Source organism: Pteropus alecto, unplaced genomic scaffold, assembly GCF_000325575.1.
Source record: "Pteropus alecto unplaced genomic scaffold, ASM32557v1 scaffold20, whole genome shotgun sequence".
Lineage (NCBI taxonomy): Eukaryota > Metazoa > Chordata > Mammalia > Chiroptera > Pteropodidae > Pteropus > Pteropus alecto.
Genome location: NW_006436298.1, coordinates 33,875,059 through 33,896,334, shown reverse-complemented (window position 1 = coordinate 33,896,334; position 21,276 = coordinate 33,875,059). Strand labels below are relative to the sequence as shown.

The 21,276-nt window shown below is 32.9% G+C and overlaps 1 protein-coding gene and 1 pseudogene across 1 annotated transcript in view; one reads left to right on the top strand and one right to left on the bottom strand.

Moving 5' to 3' along the window:
- The window catches only part of FBXL17 (F-box and leucine rich repeat protein 17), a gene marked incomplete at its 5' end in the record, with an annotated part of 440,618 nt that overhangs the window by 158,256 nt on the left and 261,086 nt on the right, over positions 1-21,276 (top strand). The window lies entirely within an intron of this gene.
- Positions 392-20,861, bottom strand: LOC102881972 (annotated as a pseudogene).

Sequence of the window (21,276 nt, the reverse complement as noted above, 5' to 3'; positions counted from 1 at the left end):
TGCCCTAACAGTTAAGCATCTGAAAATAAAGTTGAGAATGAATATGCATTTATCAAACATAATGAAAGCATTCCAGTGAAGTTTGACAATGAATAGTGACCTGAACTAAACTTTAATTTGCTCTGGTCTACTTGATATTCAGAGCCTAAAAGTACCTATTATTTAATAATGATTAAAAAAAAGCCTGCAAATGACAAATTCATGAAGGTGTGTCTAGATGTAGAAATTTAGTTCAACATTTCTACAGCTGCTGCTTTAGACTGTTATTAAAAAAACAACTTCCCCAATCCTTTTAATTCAACATGTACTTGAAAACATGTAGCAGCATGGTATAGTTTATTAAGCTCATAAAAATTAGTACCTGTAATAAAATATACAGATTCTTCCTCTTTCAAATATTAAATCTCTGAATGCTTTATTCATCCTTTGGTTTCAAACCCATACATTGCACTCATATTACATTGTAGATTTAGTTTTGAGATTTAGTGTTGAGATGAACGCTGTACACCTGTTGGGGAGGAGGGGAGCCGTGGGAATACCAGAGCACTACATTATAGAAAGTAAACGTTGAAGCACAGATACTTTCTGAGTATATACTGTACACCATGTAAACAATCATTCTCAATAAGGATCAATATAGGCCAAAATATTGTTTTTTTAGGAAATCAGAATCTTCTTTTATTTAAATCCCACACATTGAAGATGCTTTTTTGTTAAGAAAAAGAATGGAATGTGTTCTTATATTTGCTTATGTGCTTAAATACCTTGGAAATAAGTAATTATTACATTCATTTGCTAACTGTTCTCTTAGTTGGCTGACTGTTGAAAACAAGGAATACAGAACAATTTTCAGTTCATGTTTTTCATTTAATACTAGCAAAGTAATAAATAATTAATTCATCTTTATCAGTCTATATTAGTAATATAAATAGATTAAGTGAAACAGTGAATTTCAAAATTTGTACAGGGGAAGCTAGTTGATTATTTGTTTCCAGTAAGGCTAGTACCAACATAATTACTACAAAGTCAGTCCAAGCTAGTAGCAAACCCCCTCTTTAGCAAACTGAATCAGAATTTATGGTTAGGTGATTTTAATTCCTATATTACTGAGAATTTCCTATGTAACAGAGAATGTTGGCATCATCAAAGTCCTATAATAACAGAATGAATTACTGATTCAGTTTTGAAATGCAGAGCTATTATATGAAGAAATTCAAATGTCCTAATGATGATGTCACAGCAATGGCTTCAGGATTCCCTTAATGAATCAGAACATAGGAAGATGATTCATTGGTCAATAATGGTCTGAGTCAAAAGCCTAAAATTGAAGCAAGAAATGATAGACACAAAATCAAAGATGCATTTTCTACTGTGACCATATGCAAGAATTTCAAGCTTTATGTCAATATTTTATACCAGCAGCTGCCCCCTCTAAATAAAAGCTTAGTCATGACTGTCTATCCCTTTTCAAAGCCTCTAGTCTTGGAAGGGGTGCGTTTCCAAAAGCATCCCAGTAGGCGGGGCTGAGCGTATCCAACTGTAAATGGCAGGAAGTCTGTAAATGATCATCCACCTGATCAAAGCATAAGCTGCCACCGCACGCTCTGCTGCAGTGAGCTCCAGGCATTATCTCTTCCTTTCTCTAGTTTCCACATCGATATAGGCCACATCTTCTGTACCGCGCAGGTTTTTTGAGACAAACATGTTGTTAACAGCAGAGACGGCGTCATTTACAGCTGCTTCAGCGTCTAGCCTCCTGTCTTTCCTCAGTTCTTTCGAAACCACTTAGCTCACATCTTCAAATCTTGACATAGTACTTAGCTGCATGGGATTATAGTCTGTTCCATTCTGATTCTGTATGCACCCGGCGTCTTCCTGGTCTTCCCTCTTGGGGCGTCTGGCCAGAGTTGTAAATTTTTAAAACAGCTAATTTTGTAATAATAATAATTTTTTTCCCCAACAACTCCATGTTCTTTAGTTCTAACTAAGTTAGAACTGTAAATGTTCTTTAGTTCTAACTAAGTTCTTTGAGAAAAAGTAGAAAGTTTTGTGTCTTGTACCACACCTGGCTCATACTTGGATAAAAAAAAAATTCACAAATAAAATTTGAAAAGTTTTTATTTAAGTATGTGATGATACACATTTATTTTACAAATTTTTTTTTCCGTCTAACAATGCTCTCTGTCAGCTGTAGCGAATACTAAATTTCAGAGTAGGAGAACACTGGGTATATACTTTGAATAGGTTGTTACTGAGTTAAAAAAAAAAAGGAAAAGGAAGTTAACTTTATTGAAGGTTTCAGTGCCTTTGATAGAAAACATTGCCATAACTAATCTGTATTTTTTTCCTAGTGTATGTGATTTTTTTTGAATAGTTAATGATATTTTTCTACAAAAGGTGAAGTTTCTCCAATACAATGATTTGTGCATTTATCTTCAGATGAAATTCTTAGTGTATTCAAATTAAAAGGACTTTTTAAGTTTTTTGGCATGTAGTGATACTGAATATTGGTTCTGATATAAGTTCTTTTAATATCTGTAGTTACTAAATATTTTTAGGGAAGTATTTATTGATGTATAACACTAGAATATTTAACTTAGTAGAATCAATTGAAAGGAAAATCTATATGAGATGTCTATGACTCATCTTTGATTTTTAACTCCAGTTCTAGAGATAGATGGAAACTGAATTTGATGTGGATAAGTTTGTCTTATTGCTTCTCTATGTTCACATTATTTTGTCTTGTAGAATAAGGTGAATTTTTATAATAGTTCTAACATATAATGGTTATTTTAAATTTTGGCTTTGTCTTTGGTTCCTAGAAAGCTTCTATAGAATCATATTATTGGTATTTCTGGATGTACTACTCTAAATGCTGCTACCACATTTGTGTTCTTCAGGCAGTATAAAGATGAGTAACAGACATATTAAGCATTTAGTTTTTAGGACTAAAAAAACCATGTTTTACATGTTACGAAATGAGAATTTATGATCAAATTATGAGAAAGAATGGAATGTATTTTAAATAATGGTTAATGCAGTGCTATGTACCCATGGATTTGGAGGTTTCTTAACCTCAAATCTGTTTTTAATTTGTCAACAATGAAGAAAACCTTCATTTATTGATGAGAATGATAATTGTTGGTTGGACAAATTTATGACCATCCCTCCATCTCTCCCCCACTTTCCCCAGGAGTTGTCTTATTCTTAATCCCCAACAAGAAATGGTAATTAAAATAACTTACTGTTGTCAAAATTTTATAATATATGATAAATGAAGCCCAGTAAATAGTGAAAATATGAGAAAGGTGATTAAATCTGACAATTTTCTTGTAAAAGGCTTGAGATGATAAAGATCTCCTGTGATTAGTTATTAATTTCATTTAAGAGATTTTGCTTCAGCCTAAAATATTTTATGAACAGTGGCATAAAGAAATATTTTAGAAGATAGGTATACACATGTTTAACCAGAGGAGAAATTGCTGGAACTTGATTGGTAATAATTAAAAATGGCAGACCTGACATGTATGTGCCTGGCCTATTTTCTATGTGGACAGTTCTTTCAGAAATTAAGAAAGAAGATATGAAGACATGAAGAATGACAGAGTACTTTCAGCTTGAACCCTTTTACTTCATGAAAATGGAAAGATTTTATGTATCTCATTTCTCAACTGATAAAGTATTTAAGGTAGTATAAAATAACTTCTCACGAAAGTCGAAAAAAGCAGACTTGTTTCATTAACAGTTATAGTTGCACTACTAATAATTTTCCTTAAAATGAATGTGAATTCTTTTACATTTAAAGAAAAGGTGAAATAATAATGGTGGTTATAATGAAGTGCTGCATCATGTCACTATCTAACTGAATCTATGGTTCATCACTTTACTGATGGCATATATCACCTTGTATCTGTGTAGTGTTTTGTTTATGAGTCTCTCTCCTTGTAAGGGAGACCAGCGTCTTCATCTTTGGGCCTCTGCCCCCACCTTAGCCCCTGGCACCTTGCCTAGGGTCCAGCTCAGAGAAGTAATTTAATACCCACATATTGAGAGAATCATAAATGTTACTTTTGTAGGATATATAAATCTACTATTAAACTTAGCTTAAACTCTGGCTGAAATCCAGGCAATGGGTTCAAATGCCCTCTTTCTTCCAGACTTATTTATTTCTAAATAAAGTTGCTACTTAATAAAATGAGGATTTAATGTCATTGTCTGGATTCAGACAAGGCTTGCTTTATCTTTTTTATGCTGGTTATCTGAAAGCCCTAGCCTCAGTTTTTTTTTTAAACAATAAGTAGGATTTTAATGTTGAATCATTGGGTTTTGCCCTTTTAGTAGGGTCTTTGGAATACTTTTAAATGAAGAACCAAAAATTTCACTTGCCTCTCACATGTAATGGTACCTTGTATTAATTGAAAAGCGGCAAAGAAGACAGTCACAACTTTTTCTATTCCTGGTGAGAAGAGTATGGCTATATGAGAAAAAATGTTGCAGATTTTTCTTAAACTCTTTTTGTAGAACTTTTAAGTGCTGCTCTTTAAATGTATGTTTAATATTTGGTTAATTGCCGCTATGAACCTAAACATATTGATTAAGGCCAGGTTCACATTAGAACAATTATCTGGTTAATTGCTCTGGTGCAAAAATAGGCCTAAAAATCATCAGAACATCAAGTTGTAAAAGCAGTGGCAGGAATTTCAAAATCACTCAGCATACCTACTGTAAATCACATCAGCAAAGCAATTAATTTAGGCTAATTACTTTTCTGTTTATTCAAGATGCACTTTGGAACTGTCTTTTGAAATCATGGCAATTAAATTATTAAGCAATATAATTAAAGAATGCTAGAATAGTCACCATTTTTCAAAAACAATAACTATTTCATGTGAACCTATATAGTAAGTATATCAACTTTGAAATAAGCATAATAAGAGAATTGTAGACATTTACAGGATTTCCTCTAAAAATACATTGAGTAGATTACCTGTTTGGAAACTGTAGCACGGGGTTATCTTTAATCCCTAATTATCAGTTAGAATCATCTAATTTCAATAATACACATTAAGATACCTTATCCACATAGGAGGAGGAATACCTAGCCACCAAAAATGGCACTGGCTAGTGGCATTTTCTCTAGATGAATGTGTGTTTGGCTTCTCATATGGCTTCTTATAATTAGGATTTTTAAATGCCCTAAAAACTAGATTAGGCACACTTGATGTTACTGAAATTTTCTGTTATTGAGTATTATAATTTTGGCAGCACCAATTTGTTTGAAATTGAAAACTGCCTGAGTTTCCAGCTGTTTCTCTATGAAGCAATGTTGTAACAGATCCTCAGCCAAAAAAAAAAAGGCCAGTTTAGGAATCAGTTCTTCATTGGAAAAAATGTAGAAATGTCGTTATTGGGGGAATTAACCATTCTCCAAACTGCTTCTCTGTTTGCCATATCGTGAGATAGCAAGTAGCTCTTTCTTTCACCTCTTTCCTTTATAAGGAGCAATGCTTACGCAGTATGTTTAGTGGAATATCCTGCCCCATGAAATTCTCTGCAGCAAATAAATTGTATTGTATCGTATTAAGGAGTGGGGCTCTTGAAATGAATCTTTTAGAGACACATACGTTAAAAGAGGTCATGGTAGCAGTTATCATTTTATGACTTTCTGGGCTGTGACAAGAATTTTAGAAAGATATTTTGAAAACAAGATTTGATACGGAAATTAAAGGTAAATTTCAAGTTTTGTTTTGTTATTCTACTTTTTGGTTATTCATAGGTATAAAAATTATTTTCTTCATTTTTCTTTATATCTCCTTAATTCAGTATGAATAGATCTCTGGGCCTAGCTAATTAATAGCATCACAAAGCTAAATTTTTCTCTAGAGATTATTTTCACAGAGAAGAACAAAAATATATGCACTTTTTACAATAATGTAGTTTACTTCTTTTACAAACTTCATAGTTTCTAGAAGTGCTCTATACTCGATCCAGATTTCTTGGTGATGCTATTTGTTGTGGAATGTTCAATTAGAAAGCTGTTTATTGAAGGTAAAAATATCAAATCAGATGAAAATAAATTTATTAATTAGATCAAATAGAAAAGTGTCAAGGACTCAGCACATAGAAAAACAAAGACATCTAGATGATGGTTATCAGTTACTTGGTCTTGATGTTTGTCCTCTGAAATCTGTCATTGAAACAAAAGAACAGTGTTACTCTTATTTTGGGAAAACTCAAGCTTGCACTTTTTGGCCTTCAAAACCTGAATTTGGCAATTATTATAGTTGAAAGATAGCATAGGTGTTATAAAAATTCATCACTATTTTGCAGACTTTAGTAGATTGCAAATTATAGTCACAAATTTTTCTCATCTCTATATGCATGCCTTTGTGCAATGTGATATTGCCTATTGTGCCATCAGGAGGTAGCATTTGTTTCTCTATCCCCTTGCATCTGAGCTGGCTTTTTTACTTGCTCAGACCAATAGGATATGATGAAAATTATGTTGTAGGACTTTTAAGCTTTGGCTTCAAGAGGCCTAGCAACTTCCTGTCTTGCCTTTCTGGAATGCTGCTACCACCTGAAGAAGCCAGACTAGTCTCTCTAAGGATGAGAGACCACAGAGAGATAGAGGTCTAGCCAAAGCCAGGACTACCTGTCAGATATGTGAGTGAGGCCATCTTAGACCATCCAGTCTCAGTCAAGCCTTCGGATTCCTGCAGTCCGTGAATGAAACCAGTCGTACTGCTTAGCTGAGCCCAGTCCAAATTGCTGGCCCATGGAGTTGTGAGCAACTAAGAGCTGTTTTTTTTTTCTTTTTTTTAAAGCTACTAAGTTTTGATGTGGTTTGTTATATAGCTATTGATCACTGAGTATGACTTTGTAGCTGCTCTATGCTGAGAATTATATTTAGGCAAGGTGCCAAGAGTGTTTTATTCATTATCTTATTTAATTATCACATCAACTCTGTGACTTAAGTATCATTATACCCTATTTTATAGATGGAGTAAAATGAGGCTCAGAGAGGTAAAGTATCTTGCTGATTGATGATCACAGCTCATAAGTGCAGAGTCAGGATTGAATATAGATCTCCCTGACCTCAATCCCATCTATCAAGCTGCCTCCAACAGCTTATTCTGAGTTTAAAAATACAGTTGGTTGCAATAAGCAGTTAAACCTACCATAGAGTCTACTAAATATAAGTGCTAGCTAAATAGCATAATAATATCATTATAATAAAGTAAATATCATCGCATAAAATAAATATTACCATGAAATGACATCTATTTGCAGTTTCTAGTGTTATTTTATCTTGAGTATTCACCTAAAAAATGCATGGTCTCATAAGTACTTTGAGTCTGAAAGGAATAGTATAATACAAATTTAAAAAATATGTAAATATAAGCCCTTGACTTTATATATATTTAAAATAGTTTTTGGTATTTCATAGTATTAAGAATATATCTTTTTCTCTTCTGTTGTCAAGTTAGGGAGTAATGGACTTGAGGAGACTCTCCTTTAGAAGAGTCGTGGCTGAGCCTTAATCACTGTTATATTTTGGCCTTCAACATCTGCGTCTTCTCTTAAGTCTCGTAAGGACATAATTTCTATGGCATATAAGCAATAATGGTACTAATACTTACCCCGGAATTCCACAAATAGAAGTGGGAGTCTTTTCATTTTGAAGTGCTTTTATTTTTTCTTTTAATGACCATACGTCAACAAAGCAGTTAATATTAGTATGTGATTCCAACATATATATCATAGCTCATCTTACCATTTATTACACAAGCACACCAATCAAACCTGCCTCAGGGTTTTATTGCCTGTTAAATAAAGCCTGAGAGCATTTCTTCTATGATTTATTAAGGTATTTTGAGAACTGGTTTCATTTGGGAAATACATTTTCCATTTATTTTCCTTTTAACATGAATTTAAACTGAATTCTTATTTTTGATCTTGATCTCTTTTTTCTGTCATATGTTACCAGTATATTTTAACATTTTGATATTTTATTGTATTAATCAGACACACACATGACTACTTAGCTTTGTGTGAATAATCTGGAGAAACTTATTTTATGTTTGCAGAGAGGAGAGTAAGTTACATTTTTTGATTTTCCTTTTTTTTTTTATGTTTCAAGTATACTTTACATTGGTTAGACATTTATACAGTTTATAAAACGATCCCCCGATTGCTCTTTCTCTCCTCTGGCTCTCCACCTAGCCATTACATTAATGCTAACTGCATTCTCTATATTGTGCTTCCCATCCCTGTGACCATCTATCAACTACTTTACTCAGATGGTTTATAAATTTCTTAGAATGTTACATTGATAACAGCATATGAATTAAAACTATCTAGGAATTGTGACTTTTCCACTGGGCCCCTCACCAGGATAAGGAAATGAGTGTTGATTGATTAAATGGCAATCAAACCTAGTGAACATAAGCTTGTGTTCAGGATAAGAGAAAAAAAATGAATTGCTCAAGTTGGTTAAGAAATAGAGCATGTCAAAATAAGTCAGTCAAAATAGTCAAGTTCATTTAATGGGTATAGACATAGCCTATCAATGTGCTTTTTAAATGTAATTGAAGAGTTAAAGAGGTGGTGGTTTATATGTGAGGTTTGTGGAGACAATTTTAGCCTAACTGACACCATGGTAACCTTACTGGATTAAAAAATTGAATGAAGAAGACAGGGAGAAAAATCCTGGAGAAACATGATATCCTTATAGCAGTGATTTATTCGGAAAGGAGATGACAGATCATGTCAAGACAACGCCCTGGCATTCTTCATTAAATTTAGTAATGAATTTGAAAAAAAAAAGTTTTCTGTAACATTTCTTTCTATAGCTTTATACACAGTTATGGGATAACTATCTTTGAAGAAGTATATATTATTTACCATACTGTTAATATTTTAAATATTGTGGTCTTCTTAGAATTAGAAATGTTTAATAATTTATATCTTCAAATAAATATCCATCCTCTTTTTGTTTCCAGGATTTTTCTTCTCACAAGTTTATTCCTAGTACCGAGACATCATTATGGTGTAGAGAAACATTTTTTTATTTTTGGCAGCCATCCATCTCTAAATAGGATATAACAGTGAATGAAGCTTGTTAGAGGGGGAGAAGTATAAAGTATCCTCCAGCAGGCCCTCACAGACATTTAGACATCCACACAGACATTGCTGCTGCTTGATGATCATCTCCTATTTTGAAAATGTTGCTGTTTAAGAAGATATAAGGATGAAGTAACTTCACAATGCTACACTCCTGTTGCTTATTGTATGCACATATATTTTACTTGTGATTCTTTCCCCGTTCATACTACTTATCTAAGGTTTAATTTCGATGGTTGCATTTATCTTTACGAACTTGTCACTGTTGTATACTACATTTCAGTCCTCTAAATAGGTTCTTTATGTGCACATTGAGCTTGGTAAAGTATTTAGAATTTGTGATAATCCACACTGATGGGCTTGGGAATATGTATAGGGGAGAACATAGGATATAATCCACAGAAGCAGAAAGTCCTAATATGTACCTCTCTGTGTTTTATCAATGTCATATTAGCATTGATTTCATTTTATTGTTGGGAGGATGGTGTCCTGTAAGCATTTAGATAGAGAAAACTGCCTATGATAAAACCTAGACTGTGGTTAATCTTCAAATCAGTTTGTCCTTAGGCAGGTAATCAAAAGTATACCGGTGTTATTTTGAAAGTTCTATTAAAGCTTTTATTTAAAAGTACCAATCATATACAGATAAAAATTCCAGAATATACAAAAAATATACTCTTAATTATCAGTAATGAACTGCAGTCATTGATTTTAATAATCACATTTGCAAGCTAGGTTCATTCAAATAAATATCCCAAGTCTTAGTATAAAAGTAATTTTCTCAGTGAAATCACTTTTAAAAAAAAAAATTTCAAGAGTAGATGTATCCAACTGGGTCGTTTGATTTTAAGTATTTATACAAGTGAGACTTATTTCCAAAGACTTCAAAGTGGGAAAATCAACAGCTTTGACTTTCTATTTTAATGGCAACAAGGAGGAAATTTTTGTTCAATTTCTGTTTAATTTGCTGTTACTACTTTTAACATTCACAAATTATGTCATTCATTTTGACATGAAAATAAGAAAATGAGTGACTTTGGAGTTTAGATCTTCAGAGTTTTCACAGGTCATTAGACCTGTTGTCTCTGTCTCCTCACTCCTCGTTCCCCAGGAGCAGGCCAATATCTAAACAATATGTAGTTTTTCCATAAGTCTTTGTAAAAGGAGTCTTTCTTCTTTCTGATCCATTATAGAGCATTTGATTCACAGATAATTTCCTCCCCTTTAATCTGTGTCTTCTTCTCTTACTTAAAGCTGTGGTTTATTTTACTTTTTGTTGATGTAGTCACTGATGACATTTTCTCATGTAACTTTTTTCCCTTTAACTTGCATCTTCTTCCATTGCTTAAACCGGTAGAATATTTTTGTTTATTGTTGTCATTGTCACTGATGACATTTTCATCTGATTCTTGACATATTCATTTTGTAATACATACCATTGTAAGGAATTTTTTGGTCAGTGACATTTTGGCAAACACTTGCCAGTGGCCACTGGAGAAGGTCAGTTAGACTCAGAGCAATAGAATAAATTAACCTGAAAAACTTCTCCATAATACTAATGAATAGAGTTCTTTTTTTCTTCCAAACTTATATCATTGAGCCATTCACTGTATAACCTTGGTAAACTTATTTAAGTTCTCTTATATAAGATTGGGATAATGAGAGCCTACTTGTTTAGAGGCTTAATCATGTTTCAAAAGCACCTTGAGTATGAATCATTAGTTCATTATTAGAATGGTGGCTTGGATGTTACCATCCATCATCAATGCTTTATCACCATCGTAGCCACATGGTTTCCTGAAAATTGACAGTGAATGTCTTAAATCAAACTTTTTAAAGACAGTAGGAGATCCTTGAAGGTTACTTATTGCTTTTTTATAGTAACACTGAAGCATTCACAATTATCTGAAGAAAATAAGACAATGAGAATATACTTACTATTATATATTTTTATATATGTCTCTTTATTCAAATCAAATTGACAAAGTGTATTTCTAGTTCAGTTGAGAAAGTGGAATGACTGAAAATTACGGAAAATTAACTGTTTACTTTGAGTGTTTATATGTAATTCTGAGTTTGATATAGTCCAAGAATCACAGGATCTGATCTGGAAATAATTTCAAAGGACATCTAATTCAGCCTTTTATCTGTAGGCTCCTGGCTGGCTCTTCATCTATTACAAAAAGTTTTTCTTTTTCATTTTCGTACCATGTGTTCCTTCATCTATCATCTGGGCCCATTTAGTTAACATACTAAATCGCACTCTATCTGACACAGCACTTTCTTAAAGCATTTTAAAAATCAGGTTATTTATTCTCAGTTTTTAAAAAAAAGACTATGAGACATCTTCTTAACCTTAGAGCTTGGGCAGGTCTGCAAGAGGTTTTAAAGGATAGAGAAGTCTCTCTGGAGTCCGTTTCATGGGAGTGGAGCAGAGAGGACACAGTGGCCTGCCAGAGGGCAAACCACTAGAGGGAAAACACTGCACACGCCAATTTCCCTTTGCTCAGTCTTGCTCTGTTTTTCCAGCCTTGTGGCTTGCAGGTTTATTAAAATGCTAATGATGTTTATTCTATTTTTTTTTGGAAGCTCTCCAGATTTGATTATTGATATATCTGAATAATAGTGGAATGCAACATTAAAGCCTCACTTGACTCTTTGCCTTAGATTTTTGTCAGTAGAGATATAAATACCACAGTGTCAGATGGATCATATGTACTTTTTTTTTTTTTAATATGTATAAAAGTCAGTGTTCTAAGAGAACTGCCAACTGTTCGGAAGTGAGCTTCTGTTGGGATGGTGATGGGTCTCCCATGGACTACTTCCTTAGTTGAGTATATTGTCCCACTCTGAAGGATAATCATATTTCTAATAACGAGTGCCTGAGGATGTTTCTGGGTTTCCATTGTTCTCATTTTCTGGGCTTTGATATTTCATATCTTGTACAAACTCACTAAGTGTAGACTAATAAACTGCAGAATAATCTACTTGTGACTAACAAGGGATTGAGGGGTTGTCATATTTCTACCTGCTCTTCCTGAAAATTTTAACCACAGACCCTTAGAACTGGAAAGAACATCTAAGAATACCCCACAGAGCTCTTTCATTTTGAAATTTTGAAACTGAGGTGCAAAGATGGTCTGTGACTTGTCCAGGTTCACACAGATTGCTAGTGCGAAGGCACTACATAAGTAGGTTTTTAAGTCAACATTTTTAGAAAAATCGAGATTACCTAAAATCCAGCTATCCAGACATTTCTACTGTTTACATATCGCTGAATGTTTTCTCAGTTATGCACGTGTGCGTGTACCTCTCCCTAACTCCTTTTGAAATTATGTTTTGCATACTATTTTGCAATCTGTTTCAAAAAGTCAATTATATATTATGGATTTATTTTTGTTTTAATAAATATATATCTATGTCACCATTTCTCATGGATTTTTGGTAGGGTTTTAGCACATTGTGTTTAATCAGTCTTATCAATAGACATTTTAATTATTTTCAATTTTGACTCCTATTAATAACTGCATAATGAACATTCTTTTTCCTATTTCTTTGTATATTTTATTTTTGTCTCTTTTGGGTTAAATTCTTGAAATTTCTGCATTTAAGGGTATACATATCTAAAATTTTATACATCTTGCTTAATTCTCTATAGAGGAGATTATATCAATATATAAGTTTATATCCCTGCAAAAGAGTATCTGTTTGTCTATACCTATGCCAGCTCTGGATGCTATCATTAACTATTTTGGAGCATTTAAAAAATAACTTGAAGGTTTAATAACTGAAAAAAACTTGGAATAAATTGTTTAGTATTTTCCACTGAGAGACAGTATAGCGTAGTAGTTATAAACACAGGCTCTGGAGACAGTCTGCATTCAAATGCAGAAATTTCAAGAATTTAACCAGGAATTGAATCCTGGTTCTTCCACTTCCTGTTTGTCACTGGGCAAGTTACTTAACCTCCTGCTGTCTTATTTTCTTATTTGTAAAAAGAGGATATGAAGTAGTACTTATTTCATAAAGTTTTTGTGTGATTTAAATATGATTATATGTGTAAAGTACTTAGTTTCTGGCACATAGTTAGCTACTCAGCCACCTTTAATAATAATTATTATTATTATCAGTCAGTGAGCATTTGATTTCTGCCTACAGTTCATAGCACATAATGTTGGAATGTGAAAAGAGACATGAGAATTATAGTGATCAAAAAGACCCACCATATACCAGAAGAAATAAGGCATAAGTAAATGAAAAGTTACATAATCAAGTTAAATAACAACACAAAACAGACTTAGACTAAAACAATATTGATTACCAAATGAATGGCACGTTCGTGAAACAGGGTCCCCTTATTATACCTGGAAGGGCAATACTGAAGTTTGCTCTGTTTTGTATTCTTATTTTCCAACAGGACCAACTTAATGATTTAGGGTGATCATGTGTCTCAGTTGATGCAGCACAGTCCTGGTTTTAGTCTGGCCTAACGTCATGGTTGCATGATAAATTATATGGTTACCCTATTTTCTATTGGTATCTTCTTTCTGTGGTTGTCATTGTGATGATGATGTGATGTCAAGTTCTTGCTTTGGCCTGTTAGCTATTTTGACTGTAATCTATGCTCATTTGTTCTATTTTGGATAAGTTTTTTAGTTTAATATAAAGGACAATCTTATTACTAGGTGCTCAGGGGAAAGCTCATGCGTACCTATCATGAACTGCTCACAAATGCTAAGAGGGAGACTGGAAAAATAGTTTATTGCCAGGTTTTAGACAACCCAGCATGTTATATCAAGGTACAAACTAAGACTTTATTTTTCTGAAACCAAAGAGAGAGATATTTCAAGGTGAATTATGGCAGTTACGTAGAAAATTTTAAATTTATGAATAAAACAAATCAATTATATCTTGGAGTTCTAACATTTTGAACACAAGTGTGCTTGTAATACTAAATACATTTTGAGCAATGTGTAGTTCTTCATATCTTCAGTACAAATTTTTGAAAATGCTTTAATGTCCGACATTGTTGACATCTTAGATTATTTCCCAATATTTGATTGTCAGTTGAATCTTCTTATCTGTTTTCTTTGACACTGGTGTCACAGTAATACATTTAAAGGATTGAGAGTTTGATTTTTGAATGATGAATAAATGATAAAGGAGAAAATGAAGGAATAGAGATTGACTCTATGATGGGCCCTGGCAAAAATGAAACATTTTAAGCTCTTATTATAACTGTCTCTTAATTAGGTATTATCAAATGTTAGAGGAAAATGCTTGTCACATTTGGATTATTATATAGGAAATTCATGCTCTGAATCATAATGGGCCTAGAAGACATTTTTTTCTGATCTAGATGAGACTATTGTAATATAGTATTTGATTCAATACAATTTGTATTCCTTTTTAAAAACCATTTATTTATGTGCCAGGTATTGTGCTTAGTGCAGGAGGTACACAGTTCGAATAGGAAATAGTCTGTGCCCAGAGGGGATGGAGTTAATAAGAGCAGTGAAGAATCAGCATTTTGAAAATTTCCCTGTATATCATTATAGAATAACATCAGAAACTACCAATACTTATATAGCATTGACTCTGCTAGTCACTATTCTAACTGCTTTTGCATATATTAAATTCCTAACAACACTGTGAGGTAGATACTGTTACTATTCCCATTTTCCAAATGTGGAAATCAAGGCACAAGAGATTAAGTTACCCATTGTCACATAGGTAGAAAAAAATTTTCTATCCCAAGTAAACTCTTTAAAGAAGCATTCATTATTCACATGTCCTCTGTTTCATGTCTCATAAGTATTATGGGAAGTAGTTATTACTTGTGTGATCTAAGAATAGGTGAGAGAAAATTACCAAGTATAACTTCATTTTGCTTTATTTATTCATTAACCAAATATTTATTTAGCACCTGTCAGGTAGTTGGGATAGGGCAGTGAGTGGAACATTTGTTTTCCCTGTCTTCACGGAGTTTATAGTTTAGCAATATAGGCCTCAGACATAATCAAGTGATTGCTGGATAATTGTATACCACTTTTGCCATTTTTCATTTTCATCATTTCTATTCTCTCCTTTTAACTCTCCTGAACACTCTAAAACCTTGTTTGCTATTCCTGTAGTTGGAGAAATTAATAGTTTCTAATTCGCATGTGTGGATAATTTTTAATTACTGTACATTATACTTTGTATAACCTGGATTTTCACACATTGTACAATGGCTTCCTTGAACTGCCTTTTATATACCAAATTCCCTTCTTCTAGCTGATGAAAGATGGTCCTTGGCTATCAGATTTTCTAATTTACTTTCAGTGATGAGCAGAGATGTACTGTTAACTAAAATTTCTGTTGTATCTACATTTCTTTTTACATATAGGAAAAATAAGTAAGCTTTTACTTTCCTAATGAGAAACTAATCCTGGGCCCTGAGCTGATTTATCATTGCCCAGTGGTGGGACTTACTGCCAACTACTGCAGCCGGTAGGAGAGAGTCTGACCTTTGTGGAAGCCTTGGGATGCTAACGCGTAGCAACTTGTGACAAGAACGGACCCACTGGTTGAGTTTTGATTGGTTTTTCTTTCAGCATACGTGGTTCTCTTCCCAGGTCTCTCACATCGGCAATCACTTATGTACAGTGTTTGCTGCTGAAAAAGAAATCTTCCACCTCTCCTCAGGGGACCTGGAGTTTCCACTGTGGAGGCTTGAAGTCTTGGGGGCTGGCTGACCTTCCCCTGAGGCCCAGAAACAGAGTGGAAAAGGTGGTTGCTCTCAGGTGAGGGAAGTAGCTCCCTCCACAGCCTCAGCCGTGAATCCTCTGGGATGACTGGCAGCTGACTTTTCCCCAAGGCACCTGTCAAGACTCTTACCTCCCTGCAGAGTTATGCCAGCCGAGGGAAGGCATGCCTGCACAGACTGCAATTAAGAGACTTTATCGTTATTATTTTTAGATATTTAGAAGTAAACCTCTTCACTCCTGCCCTCCTCCAGCTGTCTCAAATGACACACTGATTCATTTTTTTTCACTTTCAAACTTGTTTTTAGGACTGGTTTTTGTCCTCAAGTAAAGCATTCCCTCTAAGTATATGAAAAGGGCTTTCCTTTGAGATTTTTGTCTTTAGTTCAGATATTACACTAAAACATAGAGCATAATTTATGAAAAACTATTTTTCTTATTGGTGGCTCAAGTTTTCCCGATAGGATGCCAACCCAATTTTACAGTGCATTCTCAAAGCTAGTGACTGAGAGCTTTCTTCTTCTACTCTTTATTTCAGAAGCAAGCAGTGGTTTGTCTAATTACTCTACTGTAGATACAATTAGGGAGAAAAGGTCAGTCTAGTCATGGACAATTAAAGTAGGGAAAAGCTACATTTATAACCACTAAGAGCCATTATATCAATTTAGTGCTGTTCATGGGCATGTAACCCATTTTCTAGGATAGATAAATCTAATCTTGGTATTATAGTGCATTCACTCTGTTAAAGGCCTTAGGTGCTGCAGAGGAGATTATAGCAGGCAATTTACATTAATTATATATTCTTTCACTGTGTCTCATCATGGATTTTAGGATCGGGATTTTGTAAAACTGGATAACCATAATGGGTAGAAACAGGCACTCTGAGTCCTTGGTTGACCTTTCTATTTTTAGGTATTTGACAAAGTAAAATAGCTTGTTGAGATTAAGGTTTTCTAACTTTTTTTCAGTGACTAACAGGGATTACTGTTTTAACTAAATTTCCTATTAAAGACATGTTTCATTTTACATATAGGAAAAATGTACTAACTTTATTCTAATGAGAAAATAATTCTGGGATCTAAGTTGATTTATCATTGCTATGTTAACTTTTATATCTTCATGTATTTAGGATTTTTAACTTAAAAAGACATTATGGATTTAGTACAAGTTAAGAAAATATGATAGAAAATGCAATATTTGTGTTAATTTCACTTCTTATGAAAAGTCTTAATATTTCTTATGTCTTTATATGCTGTGCAAGATTTATCACATATCATCAGATTTTTACAAATCTGAAAGGTTGTCTTCCCAAGTAATCCTTTTGCTTTAGTAATCTTTTGAATCAAATTGCTCAATGTTTTGAATCAAGAAAAGGAGGGTGGAAAAATTGAGTTTGTCTGGCTTAGACTTGTGAAGAAAATGAGAACATATCTATAACTTGATAGTCTAGAGATTTCTCTATTCAGACTAATTTTTTGTGATATTAAGCCAATGACATCCTGATCTTTATTTTCTGAGACCTTTATAAATCTAAACAAAGGGGTTCCTAGATGAAATACCACCATTTACTTGCTAGGGATTTCTGTTACCTTGGTTCTTTTTTCTTTGTTGTAAGATTCGAGGTATACCTTTGGGCCTTTGAAACTAACTCCCCATAACTGTATTTATCTCTTCTAGTATTTGTTACAGTCAAGAGAAAAGTATAAAACTGAGTAGACTTATCAAGGCTGTCTTTCTTGTTTTAGTTCTCAGATGCTATCATCGTGAATTTTCTAAAATTCATGATGTCATGATTATGTCATGGTTGATTACGTTAATCTCCACTCAGCCTAGTTTGCTCTAAGTCAAATTGGAGTTGAGACATTCCACTTGACTACATAGTCAGTGACTTTTTTCTTGACTCTGTAGAAATCAAATTTTGGATTAAATTGATATTAGGACTTTAATCCTTGGTCTATATGTCACCTTGGAATAGTCCCTAGCTCTGCTCTTTTTCTTCCAGTCTCTCTCTACTAATGTTTGAATAATAATGTCACCCATCTTAATGACCCATGTACATATACACAGCATTAGAAGTTGGTTGAGATTGCTTTATAATTACAGCTTTATTTGTGGAAATTTGATATCTTTAAATATTATAAGACATAGCATTTCCTATTTGCTTAAGCCCAGTTTTCTTATGTTCTATATATTTCATATTAAATTTAGTTTTATGTATTCAATAATTTTATTATGGTATCATTTCAGTGTTTTTTTTTAATTGGTAAATGAGTAATTGATACATAAGTGTATACTTTTTGTACATTTTATATGTATTTTTAATATAAATTTTGTAATTGACTATCTTTTTGATTTTATATAGTTTCTAATAGTCTTGTAATTGATTCTCTTGGACCTTAAAGGTAGACTGTCATATCATCTGAAAATCATGATAAATTTGCCCTCCAAGATTTGGTGGTTTATTTCCTTCATATATTTGATTGTATTTTCTAGAACATCAAGAGGCAAGCAATAGTATGTAAAGCTTAATTTTTAAAATTTACTTCTTGCTTTTCCTAAACTTTCTCCCTCTTTCCTTTCTTCTTCTTTTTTAAAGCAGATATATCAAATGAAACAAAATGACAATTATTAATGGAAAGTTACCTTTGTCTGGGTAATTAGGGTTGAAGAGTGGTTTACAGAAGTAATTGTTGCATTCATTTTACTTAACATTGAATAAAAAGCTAAACTGAGCTACACTTTTGTTTTTGATTCCTATCAAGTGTAAATTATCGGCTTTCAGGGTTGTTAAAATCTTTTCTTTTTCTTAAGTAGCCTATTAAAATATGACTCTTCTCAAATAGTGTTATTATATAATTTAGTTTGTTGTGTACTGAAACTAATAATTCATCTACAGCTTTTACTTTTTTTAAAGAAAAATCAAACTTGAATTCCTTAGTTATTAAGTCTTTGTATAACACAGCAAACATCATCTTTTCAAATAAAAAGTATTGAATTAGGTATTGTTGTATTTTCTCTTAAAACCTGAACGTCCCTGTTAGAGATATCTTGCCATTTTTCCATGTCTAGATCTATATAAAACATACTTTAGTAGTAATTTAAAAGTTTAGAATATTTGTTGATAAAATGTCTTTTAATAAATCTATGTTGTGTAATAAAATGAATTATTTGGAAAAGTCTTTTAAAGAAAAGAACCCAAACCTTCCCTTCCCCCTTCATTTATTTATTTAAACAATTTTTCCCTAATCATCTCACATTTATATGTTATTCCTAGCTTATCCCCACCCCTCCCCTGCCGCCCCCAGTTTGTTCAGTGTCTTTATAGGAGTACATGAAGTGAAAAATCGAATGCTGCATGATGCGTATTATCAGATGGTGGGTATTTGCATATCTAACAGCTAGATATAACTCTTGTGTTTCAATTGATTATATAAAATAGATTTATTGAAACTTATTTTTAATAATAATATAGGTCATTTCAAGAATGATCAAAAATAAAATTATATAATTTAATTTTAAAAGATTATTGTTTGGTCTTTTGTATTACTAAGTATACTCATCTCTTCTGTTTTAATTTTTCTTTTCTTTTCTTTTATTTATTTTTTTTTTAGTGCCTGCTTGCCATGCAAAAGAGCTAACTATCTGCATTAGAATCAAATTATTTTTCTTGGAACTTCAGATTAGAGCAGGAGTATAATTGCTACTACTATTTTTTGATTTTGTTTTTTTTATTTGATATGTAAAGCTAGAAGTTAGTTTTTAAAAAACTCCATTTTAGAGAGAACCATAAAATGATTCCTAAAACTCGTTTTTCTGAAAACAGATGAAAATTTGTTGATATCAAGTGTATAACAACACATTTATAACTTGTGTAAGTAAGGAAAAATAAATAATAGGTGTTGGTTCAGAATGGAATGCTAAAATATCAGCAAACTTTGATACTTTCTTGAACCCCCAAGTTGTGAAAAAAAACCTATTTTTTTTGTAGTTCAATATAATATGTCTAAGCTATACAAGTAGGATTTTATAACTAGAATCATATTAATGCACATTTCTCCAGAAATTATTGATATCAAGTACATAGATTTATATTCAGTAGAGGATTTTGTCTTCATTAATTTTATGAATAGATATCATTAATTTTATGAATGTATACACACACATATATGTGTGTGTGTGTATGACCTAATATATTCTAATACTGTGCTAGGTGCTGGGCACAAAAAAATAATACAGTTATACCTTGGAGATATTTCTGGTTTGGTTCCAGAACACTGCAATAAAGCGAATATCACAATAAAGTGAGTCACACAAATTTTTTGGCTTCCAGTGCATATAAAAGTTATATTTACATTATACCATAGTTTATTAAGTATGCAATAGCATATGTCTAAAAATGTACATACCTTAATTAAAAAATATATTATCATTAAAAAATGCTAACCATCATCTGAGCCTTCTGCGAATCGTAATCTTTTTGCTAGTGAGGGGTCTTGCCTTGATGTCGATGGCTCTGGTTGCTCAGGGTGGTAGTTGCTGAAAGTTGGGGTCACTGTGGCAATTTCTCAAAATAAGACAACAGTGAATTTTGCCGCATTAATTGACTGTTCCTTTCATGAATGATTTCTCTGTAGTACGAAATGCTTTCTGATAGCATTTTACCCACTGTAAAACTTCTTTTAGAATTGAAGTCAATCCTCTCAAACCCTGCCACTGCTTTATCAACTAAGTTTATGTTGTATTCTAAATCTTTTGTTGTCATTTCAACAGTCTTCACAGCAACTTAACCAGAAGTAGATTCTACCTCAAGAAACCACTTTCTTTTCTTATTTATAAGAAGCAAATGTCATCTGTTAAAATTTTACCATGAGATTACTACAATTAAATCACATCTTCAGGCTCCATTTCTAAGTCTAGTTCTCTTGTTATTTCCATGATATCTGCAGTTACATCCTCCACTGAAGTCTTGAACCCGTCGAAGTCATTCATGAGGGTTGGAAACAGCTTCTTCCAAACTCCTGTTGATGTTGATATTTTGATCTCTTCCTATGAATCAGAAATGTTCTGAAAGGCATAGAATGGTGAATCCTTTTCAGAGATTTTCAATTTACTCTGCCCAGATCCATCAGAGGAATCACTATCTATGGCAGCTATGGCCTTAAAAATGCGTTTCTTAAACAAGAAGATTTGAAAGTCAAAATTATTCCTTGATCCATTGGCTGCAGAATAGATGTTATATTGGTAGATATGAAAACAACATTAATCTTGTCGTGCATATCCATCTTGGGTAACCAGGTACATTGTCAATGAGCAGTAATATTTGAAAGGAATCTTTCTTCCCAAGCAGTAGCTCTCAGTAGTGGCCTTAACATATTTAGTAAACCATGTTATAAACAGATAGGCT